Source organism: Chelonia mydas, chromosome 12 (assembly GCF_015237465.2).
Source record: "Chelonia mydas isolate rCheMyd1 chromosome 12, rCheMyd1.pri.v2, whole genome shotgun sequence".
NCBI classification, from domain to species: domain Eukaryota; kingdom Metazoa; phylum Chordata; order Testudines; family Cheloniidae; genus Chelonia; species Chelonia mydas.
Window position 1 is genome coordinate 24,405,661 of NC_051252.2, and position 11,616 is coordinate 24,417,276.

The following is an 11,616-nucleotide window of genomic DNA, read 5'->3' on the forward strand; positions in this document are numbered from 1 at the left end:
ATGGTGTGCCAAGTATGCTAGAATGCACCACCAGCCGCCTCATGCAATTTTATGCAGTACTTTAACAAATACTTTCACACACATCCCTCAGCAGAATACTTAGGCCTGGTTCTCCATTTGCAAGTTCTACCAGTATAACTACAAATCAGGATGTGATTTAGTTATACTGGTATGACACAATGTACCCCAAGTAATACCCTGTATCCCTTATTCACCACTTTTATATGGTTATGATATATATGTTGTACAAAGTATGCCTTGTGAGGGATCATTTGAAAAGTCATTATCTGATTAACATTATTGTCATGTTAAAATGTGTGCGTCAACATTGTATATGGAGTTATGAGATTTTGCTATACGTTTGCTACTGACACTTAATTCTGGGGAATGCAGATGGCCTAGCTCCACAGTTTCAAGAAAGAACTGACCACAAGTGTTATAAAACATCAGGGGGGGACTATAAACAAAAGATTTGCATGTCATCCCCGAGACATCCCAAACATCACGTACACAGAAGATATGAACAAGAAATTTACAATTCACCTGAAAGATGCTTCGAATCTCACGTACGCCATAGACTGATTGTCTGCACCCCATCAGAGAGGGGGAGGGTATTCCTCAAGGAGAGGAGGAGGGTATCAAATAAGAGACCATGGCTTCCCCATTTACCCCTTTTCCCCCTTCTCTACACATGGCAGCAAGAGCATTTGAAAAACAAAGAACCATCACTGAACTGTGGGGGGGAAGGTCCTAACTGGAAGGCTTTCTAGTTAGTATTAACTGCTGTGAGCTTTTGGGTGAGAAACCATTTTTTGCTTTCAAATCTTATTTAGCTTGGTAAAGTATCTTTTATTTCTTTTGGAACCAATTCTAACTTTTATGCCTTTTCACTTAAAATCTATCTTTCTCTAGTTAATAAACTTGTTTTAATGTTTCATCTAAACCAGTGTGTTTTCGCTGAAGTGTCTGGCGAATCGCTACTCAGATTAACAAGGGCTGTGACAATCATTTTCTTTGATAAAAATGAAACTATTTAATGAGCGTGCTCTGTTCAGTAGTGTGCTGGAGAGTGCAAGATGCACATTTCTGGAGTGCGAGGCTGGGCTAAGAATTTCTGAGCGTCACCCTTAGTGGCTGGGAGAGCATTCATGTAATTTTGCTGGATATGCCTTTGCATGCTAATGGCTGTGAATGAACAGAGCCTGGAGGGGTTTGTTGTTTACTAACAAAGAATTGTAAAAGGTATCCCAGGCTGAAGAATTAAGGGGACACTGTGGTTCAATAGTCCATCTTGTACCGTGGGTAACGTCACAATCCATAAACCCCTAGCTAGTGTAGATGCAATTATACTGCCATAAAAGTGCCCTATACTTATATAGCTTATTCCTCTTCGTATTAGGGATACACATAGTATATTGCCTCTATGCTAGTGAGGGTTGTATTCCTTTAACTATATTAGTATAGTGAACTCTGTTCAACTTTCAGGTGTACACAAAGCATCACTCTGCACCGTACCATAACTACTTGTATTTTCTCATGTTTATCACGTAAGTTAATAGGGACAACAAAAGGAGACCAGTATAGCAGACACTCAATTCTCTCACTTCAAAACAAAGTAAGAGGAGGCAACCAGGTGGACAAGACACATTTACTTTCCAAAGAGAAAAGAAACTATTGAAAAACAAATGCCCTGTGTCTGCTGAAGCACTTCAAAACAGAATATGGATTTACTACTTCCTGTTGACAGTTATGTTTTAAAATATTAAAATTTAAATACTGTATTTAATTATTTCTATCTATGTAGTATCTTCTTCTTTGTAATTTTACACCAATGTCTTGGAAAAAATGTATGTTTTCCAAATCCCCATAAGTCACGTGTATTGCCTTTTATTAGTATTGCATTTGTAACTGCAACAGCTTTTACAAAGAAAGTTTGTTTTTAAGAAACTGGCAAGCACAATGTCAGTGGAAACAAAAAATGCAACAGTAAAGAGAGCAGCAGCTAGTGGATGGTTGCAATCTAGACTAAAAAACATAATCAATTAGTATACAACTTCCCCCCCATACACACAAAAAAAGTTTGGCTTTTGACATGAAACAACTGTGGCAACATCGGCTCCTAGTCATACCAGCATCATACAGATTGGCCCTCTCTATATCCGTGGTTCTCAAACTTGTAGTTCATTAAGAGCTTTTTGGTGAGACACAGATTAGAAATTTCAAAACATAAGGGAAGGCAGATCCATGAGAGGATCTCTCTGCCATCAAGTTGCCCACAAAATAAGAACTCACTACTCTAAACCAAAAACAATGAGTAGGAGAGTGGGCAGAGGGGACTATATGGAGAACTCCACATTTTTCCATACCAAAGGCTGAAGTGGTGACCAAAGTCACCAACAAAAGAAACTTAAAACTGGCAAGATTTCACACCTTTGTATTGTACTTAAACAATCAAATGAATCAGCACTGCCACATGCTAATTTAAAGATGTATACACAGAAATGGACTAGAATAACTTTATTTAAAGTTTCAGAGTAAAAGCCATGTTAGTCTGTATTTGCAAAAAGAAAAGGAGTACTTGTGGCACCTTAGAGACTAACAAATTTATTTGAGCATAAGCTTTCGTGAGCTACAGCTCTGTAAGGTGCCACAAGTACTCCTTTTCTTTTCATTTAAAGTATCTGAAAATGGATTAACTTGCCATAAAAATCAAGATCTAGGACTGACACACTCCCCAAGGAATTGACTTCTGCACTGCCATTTCCAAGATCCAAATTCTGTTTAACCAATTAATAGATTTCAAAGCCGGAAGGGACCTGTATGTTGCAGTCCATTAAATTTCACACAGTTATCCGTGTATTGATCCAAGTAACTTATGTTTGACTAAAAAAATACCTTCCAGAAGGGCATTCAGAGTTGACCTGAAGTCACCAAGAGATTTCTAGCCCTAGTCTTTTGACATCAGGCCAGAAGGAGCTCAGAATACGCACTCCTGGGGTAGCAGAAGCACCTCATGTTGTTCAAACAACCACCCTTATAATCTGAAGGGAACCCATCCAGCACTCAGCTGAAAATATGGTCACTGTGATATGGAGAGATAAGAGGGTGGAGTAAAGAAAGCCTCTGGTACCTCTCTAAGAGATGTGCAGAGGATACGTAATTATAAGGTGAATCACATTCTAGTAAAATTTATCTAACTGACTACATGCATAGCTTAATCAATCATCATAAAAATATAAACCAACCCAGAAAATGAATTGGAAAAAAATTCTTCAAAGGAAAAAATACACTGTCTTTTCCCCAAAACATCTCACTAAATCTTGTGTGTTGACTACAGATTTACTCTATCATATCTATCTGTCACCACAAAAATGTGACATTCCTATACAAAAACAAATGTGTATCATTAGTGGTTTTAAACAGATTTCACATCCAGCAACATCTGCAAAGCAATAGATTTCACTTAACCAGACCTAAATCTTTTTAACCACAAACCAAGCAATAGAATAATTTTAAAATAGCACAGGGTCAAATGTACTACCTTTCCACAAGGACAAAAATAATGTCTGTTTATGACCAAAGATTACCACACTAGATTATTTCCTGCCCCCAAACTCCTAAATTGCTATTTCACCCTGAAGATTAAATATGAAAAAAAAAAAAACATTCTTCAGTACTTAGTATTGATAATATGAATTAGAAGAACAAGCATGCAAGAGCTTCTAAATTGATACATGCTAAATTCAAATCTACTTGAACTTTTAAATTATGTTTCATAATTTTGTACCAAGTTTGCTAATTAATTGCTAATTGCTAATAACAAATGTTTTGTTTTGTTTTTAAACAACTGACTCTTTCTTTACCGTCATTCCCCACTTTGGGCCTGAAATGAGGTCAAAATGCTGAATTTGACATTACAATCTGTTCTCCTGGAAATGACTGGAATGTTTAAATAAACAGGACTAAAACTGAATAACTCATAAGGATGATTTTAGTTGTCTACAAGGAACTGAATTAAGGTAGCAGAGAATTGTACACGTTCTGAGGTTTTACGCCAAAAATTTTTTAAAAGTCAACAAGTACTTGTTTACATGAAAATAATCTAGGTTTTTACACTAAGTGTAATAACAATATTTCCTTCCTTGAAAAAGAAATTGATTTTTACAGAATCAGCATAACACCAACCTCTATAGTGTGCAGGACTTACATATCAGTTAACAATGAGAATTGGGGAAAGGACTGCTGTGACTGTATTAAATAAGCGGGGGGGGGTTATCTTTGCCTAAAGGGACACACAATATTTTTAAAGTGATAAATTAATCTTTCAGCACCACGTTAAGGAACTTGCCTATGTTGTCTGTTTGCAAAGGTCCACTTCTTATAAAGAAGCAACAAAAAGGCTCACATAAGCTTATGGCTACTTAAAAAGTAGCAAAAGTTGCTGCTTGTCCAAATGGTTCATCATAAATACCAACCAATATATTTTTGATCATAGGTAGTAGACAATTTATCCTGAAGCCATGAAACACTCAGTCATCTTCTTGGACCATGAAGATGAGGGGGATTAGAGACCTCAGAGATTCAGCCACAGGTTTTCAAGGAACATATGGTCTGGACACAGAGGGGTTTTGCCTTATTTCTCTCTGAGGATACTTCCATGCCTTTTTACTCTCTGCCTATATCTTTTCTGAGACCACATCTGCAGGATCTACAATCTGTATTGATGGAGCAGAAGCTTGCCTAACTCAAGAAGAAAAATTCCAGAGCCATTGATCTGATCTTACACACTGCAGGTCTGGGCCTGCTTCAGAGGAATTTGCCTTCATCCCAGTAAGTCTTGGGAAATGCTTGATACCATCCAGAAACCACAGGCAGCACCAGTGTAATATGCTCACAGTGAGATACCCCACTTAACAAGCATGAACCACATTGTCTGCCAGCTTTGGTTTCAGAATAGATTCAAGATGCAGTGCATTGGAATAATTTAGTTCTAAAGTAACTGTAGCATGAATCATAGTAGCGAGGTCCTCACTGAAAAGAAAAAAGGTCACAATTGGATCTTTTTATCCTCCTCCTACCTTTTGGCCCATCAGATTGAAAACTTTAATATTCCATTACTCCCTTTAAAAAGTCCATCCTGAAACTTAGCATGTTAGAACAGAACATTAAAGCTGCACATCATTTTGATAAGAGAAAGACAAGCTTCCCCTATGACATGTTTGGAAAATATTTAAACAAAAGCAGGATTCTGCTCTTCTATTTCCACATTATACCAAAATATGTAAGATTCAACCAACCCCCAGGGAATGTTCTCTAATCACACTGTATCACTCCGTTGTGGGCATTGAGCACACTCCTTATTTACAAAGCAAAAGTAATTACTGCAGTGCTGGAATTGGAAGTTCGATCAACATTCTACTACCAAAAAAAAAAAAAAAAAAAGCTAATGTGTGAAACAAGTTTTAGTTAAAAAACTCCACTCTATCATCAGAAAAGAACAACATATCCAAGACCTGAAAAAAAATTCAAAGGTAGCCTGTTTTTGTCCTCAATTATCTGAATTCTCCATGTAATCTGTATTCTCCAGATGTGTTCACAAAAATGGAAGAAGATTAGAATCACACAAATAGCACAGTGAAAAGTGACCAACGGAAAGGGGGAAAACTTAGGGAATGACAGTTATACTTATCCAAAAACCACCAGAAAAATCCAACAAGCAAGTGAAAAAACAAGAAACAAAAGATGCCGGGGAGGATTATGTCCATATTCCAAGACAATAAAAATTTTGCTAAGATTTAGCTAACACTAAAATACTTACCACTAATTTCAGAGGGATTTAGTTTTAAAAAGTAATTAGAAAGACAAGAAAAGGTTACAATTTAAGAGGACATTTTAGCACATCTTTCCAATGAGTCATCTTAAAAAGTGTCCTTGTACATTTTTGCTATTATGTAAAGTATTATTAGTATGAATGGGCATACCCTGAGCTTACATGAAAAAGGTGAAAGTAAACATTTTAAGACCACCCAATGGATACAAAGAACTATTCAAAACATTTTTAAATAAATACAATATTAGGCAAAAAGATATTTTCCGCAAATGCTATGTTCCCTTTTGTGGACTTCCCTTAGCAAGGGCAGATTTTTTATTTCTCCTTCTCCAAACATAAGCCCCCGTATTCCTCACCTCTCATTTAGCTGAAGGTACACATCCACAACTGCTCCATTCAGTCTGTAATTAGATGTACTACGGGATTCCTCACCGATATTAAGCTCTCATATAGCAGGATCTGTGAGCTATCATCTCATATTAGCTACGAGATTCCATCCCACCCTGATAATGACCAATATTTTAAATCCAATATTTTTAAAAGTCTGATTTAAAAAACAAAAACCCAAACAAAGAACATCCTACCAAAACAAGACAACGCACACACTTTTCCCTTTGGGGAGAGGATGAGGGATTAAAAACATGTGACAGATGTTAGTCACATCACTTAATGCAATCAGATAATATAGTCATGAGCGCAGCATACAAACCTGTAGAGAATAGAATTTAAAACTCAAACATACTGACTACACCATCTTTGTTGTTTTAATCAGTGCAGTTTAATAGATGCTTATGATAGCCATCCCATGTGTCACCTGATTGCAGCCTGTGTACCACAGTTTGAAAATCTCTTTCCTACTGCATAACACATCTTGTTTAGAGTGTTAGAAGTCCTACACTAGGCCTGTTCCTCCCACCCCATATACACAGATACTAATTTTTTATTCCTATATATAGATTTTAGCAGTTCTTCAGCAATACACACATTAGCCCATGTGCCTCTTTATGGCCTTCTCCTTCCATTCTTTCACTTTTGAACACCCACTCCCTAGGTATCTCCTGTTTCCGTTCTCATTCTCCTCCTCCTCCTCTCCCCTTTTCCTATCTTAAGGCTGTTCCAATCCAGGACTTTGGAAGCCCACAACTTGCATTGTGCAAGGTTTTATAACCTTGAAACAACTGCACTTAACAGGATATTCACTGCAAATTTTCTTAGACTTCTCAAAGCATCAGTTCTTATTGAAGATAAAAGAATAAAACAAAACTGATATCTAAGACAAGCCATTTCTTACATATGACAATAAAAAACACTGTTTGAAAATGTTCCCAAGAAGTGAAAATACCTCATTTTTAAACACCAAGACACCTTGTCCAATTTGCTTCAAATTTCACAGAAAAATTCAAGTCTGATAAGTTGCATGTGGAAGTTTCAGATGGATTGGTTCAGTTTTGGCAAAGTCTGAGCGGGTGGTCAAAAAGAACTCTCCAGAAAGAGAGACTCTAGCACCTCTCAACAGTGATTCAAACATCAATTTGGCATTTGTGGACAGAAGCATTGTGCACATATTTTTTCCACTAGTCCCTTTAGAAAAATAGGGCAATTGGTAAAGAGCCTCTTATAACATAAGCCTACTAAAATGCATTTCTATACTCATCCAATCATGAAATTATCCGAAAGTATACAAACAACAGAAGATTAAAAAACAAAGGACCAATAAAACAAGGCAATTGGTAACTTCTTGTGAACCTGGAGAACACCTCCATCTGGCAAATTGTACAATGGCTATAAAGTTATCATACTAAGCAGAGTTTTTGAGTTTAAACAGCACTGTCTGCAGTCTAGACATACCATCTTGTTCTGTAAGATCTGATGTTATCACAAGCTAGATTTTGTAAAGTCTAATAAGGTCAGTTGCTCTCTGAACCAGCCCCAGCATGTTGTTTTGTAATGAAGTTATACATGCTGCTGTAAAAGTCATCTTTCAGATGAGACATAAAACCAAAGTCCTGACCCCCTGTGTAGTTATTAATGGTCTCCTGGCACTCTTTATAAAAGCTGGGGTAGGGTCCTGGCTAACTTCCAACTCTAGTAATAACATTCTACTTACCTACAATTACCCCTGCAGTTATAATAAGAAGATACTCTCCACTTCCTGTTCTAAACTGTCATGTAGTATTGTTGTGCACTGTTAAAGAGTTCCACATTTCATCTGAGATCTGCATTTCAGTGGTGCATTCATTTATCTGAGCGTATAGTGTGTTAAGTACTTAGAGACCCTTTGGAATAAAAGGAGCTTTATATATGTGAGATAGTATCAGTAATGATGAGGCGTAGGTCTTAGGAACAGGAAAGCACACTATCATCCCTTAATCTGCTGTCACTAACTGTATTCTGGGTGCCATGATTATACCCCCCCCCCCCCCCACTGCACCAAGAACCACCATGAAAAATGTACTTTCAAGTCTTCTGCCACATTGCTTTAGGGTGGCAATTTCCCCACATGAGCAACTACAGTGATCATATTTTTTCCATGGACATCATATATTATCAGAGACAAGAGACACTACAGAAAGATGCAATCACTACAACCCGTAAAGGGAAGTGTACACATGCATCTACCTTACAGGACAGGAAAATGTGTTTCCCTTAGTTTTGCAAAAGAGGAAGATTGATGATTATAGAGATGCATTGAGTGGGAAGGAAGAAAAGGTGTTTAAGAATGATGGACGTTGAGGGAAAAGTGAAAGAAAAGAGGGCTGGAGTGTAGTGACACCAGAAGAGAAAAGGATAAGGAAAATTAGAAGAATATGGCATAAGGCAGTGGCTCTCAACCTTTCCAGACAACTGTACCCTTTCTAGGAGTCTGATTTGTCTTGCGTATCCCCAAGTTTCATCTCATTTAAAAACTGCTTGCTTACAAAATCAGACATAAAAATACAAGAGGTATCACAGCACACTATTACTGAAAAATTGCTTACTTTCTCATTTTTACCATATAATTATAAAATAAATCAATTGGAATATAAATATTGGTTTCAGAGTAGCAGCTGTGTTACTCTGTATTTGCAAAAAGAAAAGGAGTACTTGTGGCACCTTAGAGACTAAACAATTTATTTGAGCATAAGCTTTCGTGAGCTACAGCATGAAAGCTTATGCTCAAATAAATTGGTTAGTCTCTAAGGTGCCACAAGTACTCCTTTTCTTTTTAATATAAATATCGTACTTCCATCTCAGTGTATAGTATATAGGGCAGTATAAACAAGACATTGTCTGTATGAAATTTTAGTTTGTACTGACTTCACTAGTGCTTTTTATATAGCTTGTTGTAAAATTAGGCAAATATCTAGATGAGTTGATGTAAGACCTTTGTGTACCCCCAAAGATACATGTATCCCTGGTTGAGAACCATTGGCATAAGGCATTGAGGAAGGGTGCAGTGAGCAAACAAATGGTTTCAGCGTGTAAATTTAGATTTTTTTAAAAATACAGCTTATACCAGTTATTTTGGCATTAATTGGGATTACTTAACAATTGACCGAAACTTCTGAACCTCAAATAAAGCTTCTGGCTAACCCGGTATACATTATTTCTAATTTCCTCATGCCTGTGCACTTCCTAGTTCTGAATCAGAAATAACAAAATATCAACAGGAAAGGTTCATGTCTCAGTATTTCTGGCCTTACCAGAAGTACCGGAAAATACACAGGAAAGCATGTTCCTTAACTGTCGACCATTCATTTATACTACACCCTTGACCAGAATATCCAAACATCTACAGCTGCAAAGTTCCTCTAGAAAAAATAAATAAAATTACTACTACTAATAAAATAAGGGCTGGTTCATACTTGTGACTAGGTTGTGAAAGAGTATCAACATCTAAACCAACAACTATATGTTACATTTATATCTGGATATATTATCAATTTTTCATTCAAAGTATATAACTACCACAGAGCAGGACTTTCTCAAGCTGACAGAATCTGAGTGAGGTAAACTGAAAAGGCACCATTAACACACTAGATCAAAAATCTTAAATCATGAATAAAACTCATGCGAGCTGTTATAAGTTTAGCAAGCTACAATGACAGTCAGTACTGAGATATTAGTGTTATAGGTACTTCAGAAAAGCTTTAGCTACACATAATGAGTTATTCATGTATTTATAATTCTACTGCTCAAAAGAGACATAGCTCCTTTCTGTGATTAAAGACAGCAGCAGTCACACAGTCTCATAACAGCACCAGCTAATACCATACAAAATAATATAACGTAAGACACAGACTAAAACTGCAGTCAGCAGAGTGGTCACAATTTCACTCCTTTTTACGTGTACAAGGCTCGAGATAAAGGGTTTATAAAACCATACATGGCTGGTGCCTGCATGAGCTAAGAGTCCCTCTGCCTACATTGTTCTGGGTCTGTCTCATGTTTTCCCCTCTCTCGGGGAGGCTGACTCCAGTGAGTGAGATTAGAGAAGGCCTCTCTAGAGCCTGGCAGCGGCAGCTCTCACATTCACTCACTCTCTCACAGAGAGTATTTCAGGGCCGGGTCACTATTTAGCAGGAAGGTGCCCTGGAATTCCCGCAGGCGCAGTCTCTGCCGGTTTCACCCGAAACTCTCACACGCAGGTCGGGGGGGGAGATGTATATAGCACCCCAACCCCTTCGCTGCTCCACAGTCCCCCCTCTTCCCTCCCTGCACCTGCACGGGGGCCACCCTCTGACGGCGGGGCTCAACCCGCAGGGGCCCCGGGGCGTTCCAGCCTCTCCCTGGGGGCTTCCACTGCCCGACGCTACCTCCCGAGGGGCTTCCCCTAACCCTCCCGGCCCCTCCAGAGAGGCTCCTCTCAGCCCCCGCATGGGCGCCCCTTCCCAGCCAGGGGGCTCCCCGCCAGCCCCCGGGCGATTACTCCCCCCTAAGGGGCTCTCCCCTCATGGCCGGGGGGGAGGGGTATTAATGCTGCCCCTGCCACCCCCCGGTCCCCGCCCCACCAGGGCCCCCGCCTGCCGAGCCGCGGGGCTGCTGCCTCCCCCGGGAGCCGCCGCCGCCGCTGCTGGAGGGGGGAGCAGACAGCTAAGCCCGTGGGCCGGGCCGGGCCAGGCCAGGCCCGGGCGAGGGGGGACGGGCGTACCGCTCGCTCACCTGCCTGCCACGGCCAGTCACCCCCTCACGGCACAGCACGGCCAGCAGCCCCGCTCTGTGTACTCCGGAAACGGCGGCTCCTCAGCCGGGCGCTGGGGGGAGGGACCAGGCAGAGCGGGGCGGGGAGGAGCCGGGGAGTGACAGGGGTGGGGAGGGGAAGAGGAAGGCGGGCCGGGGAGGTGGGGAAGGAGCAAGCGGGCAGAGAGCGGAGATGGGGCTAATGGGAGGAGAGGAAGAATGAGGAGCCGGGATGGGGCGGAGAGGGGAAAGCAGAGAGGCTGGGGAGCGGGAATCCGGCTTCATCTCTCCTCTCCTATCTGTCCCCCAACCTTTCTCCTTTCCGCCACCTCTTCCCCCTCTTTCTCTCTCCCCTGCCTCTCCCTAGCTCTTTCCATCTCCTCAGGAGAGGGCACTATGGGAACAGGCTGGCCAGAGAGTGCACCCAGGTAAGCACCCCATGCAGAGCCCCCTGAAGCGTCCAGGCCTTAGAGTAGTGCACTCAAGTGTCCAGAGGACAGGATGGATGCTGCAGTGATGTGCCAGGAGAAGAATGAATTCGAGAAATGAACTTCAAAGGCAATTTAAGAGAAACAGGTGATGTGGGGAGGGGTGTGAGTTGTGATGCTGGGAAGTTCAGGTTGTTA

General features: G+C 40.3%; 1 protein-coding gene across 2 annotated transcripts in view; it reads right to left on the reverse strand.

Moving 5' to 3' along the window:
• Positions 1 to 11,083, reverse strand: part of GARRE1 (granule associated Rac and RHOG effector 1) — a 112,302-nt gene extending 101,219 nt beyond the window's left edge. The window contains exon 1 of one of the 2 annotated variants that reach the window (XM_037877771.1): positions 10,973 to 11,083. The gene's annotated coding sequence lies outside the window, so the exon portion shown is untranslated. The remainder of the gene's footprint in view (positions 1 to 10,972) is intronic. The other variant, XM_037877773.2, reaches the window with a different exon arrangement.
• Positions 11,084 to 11,616: the final 533 nt, after the last annotated feature.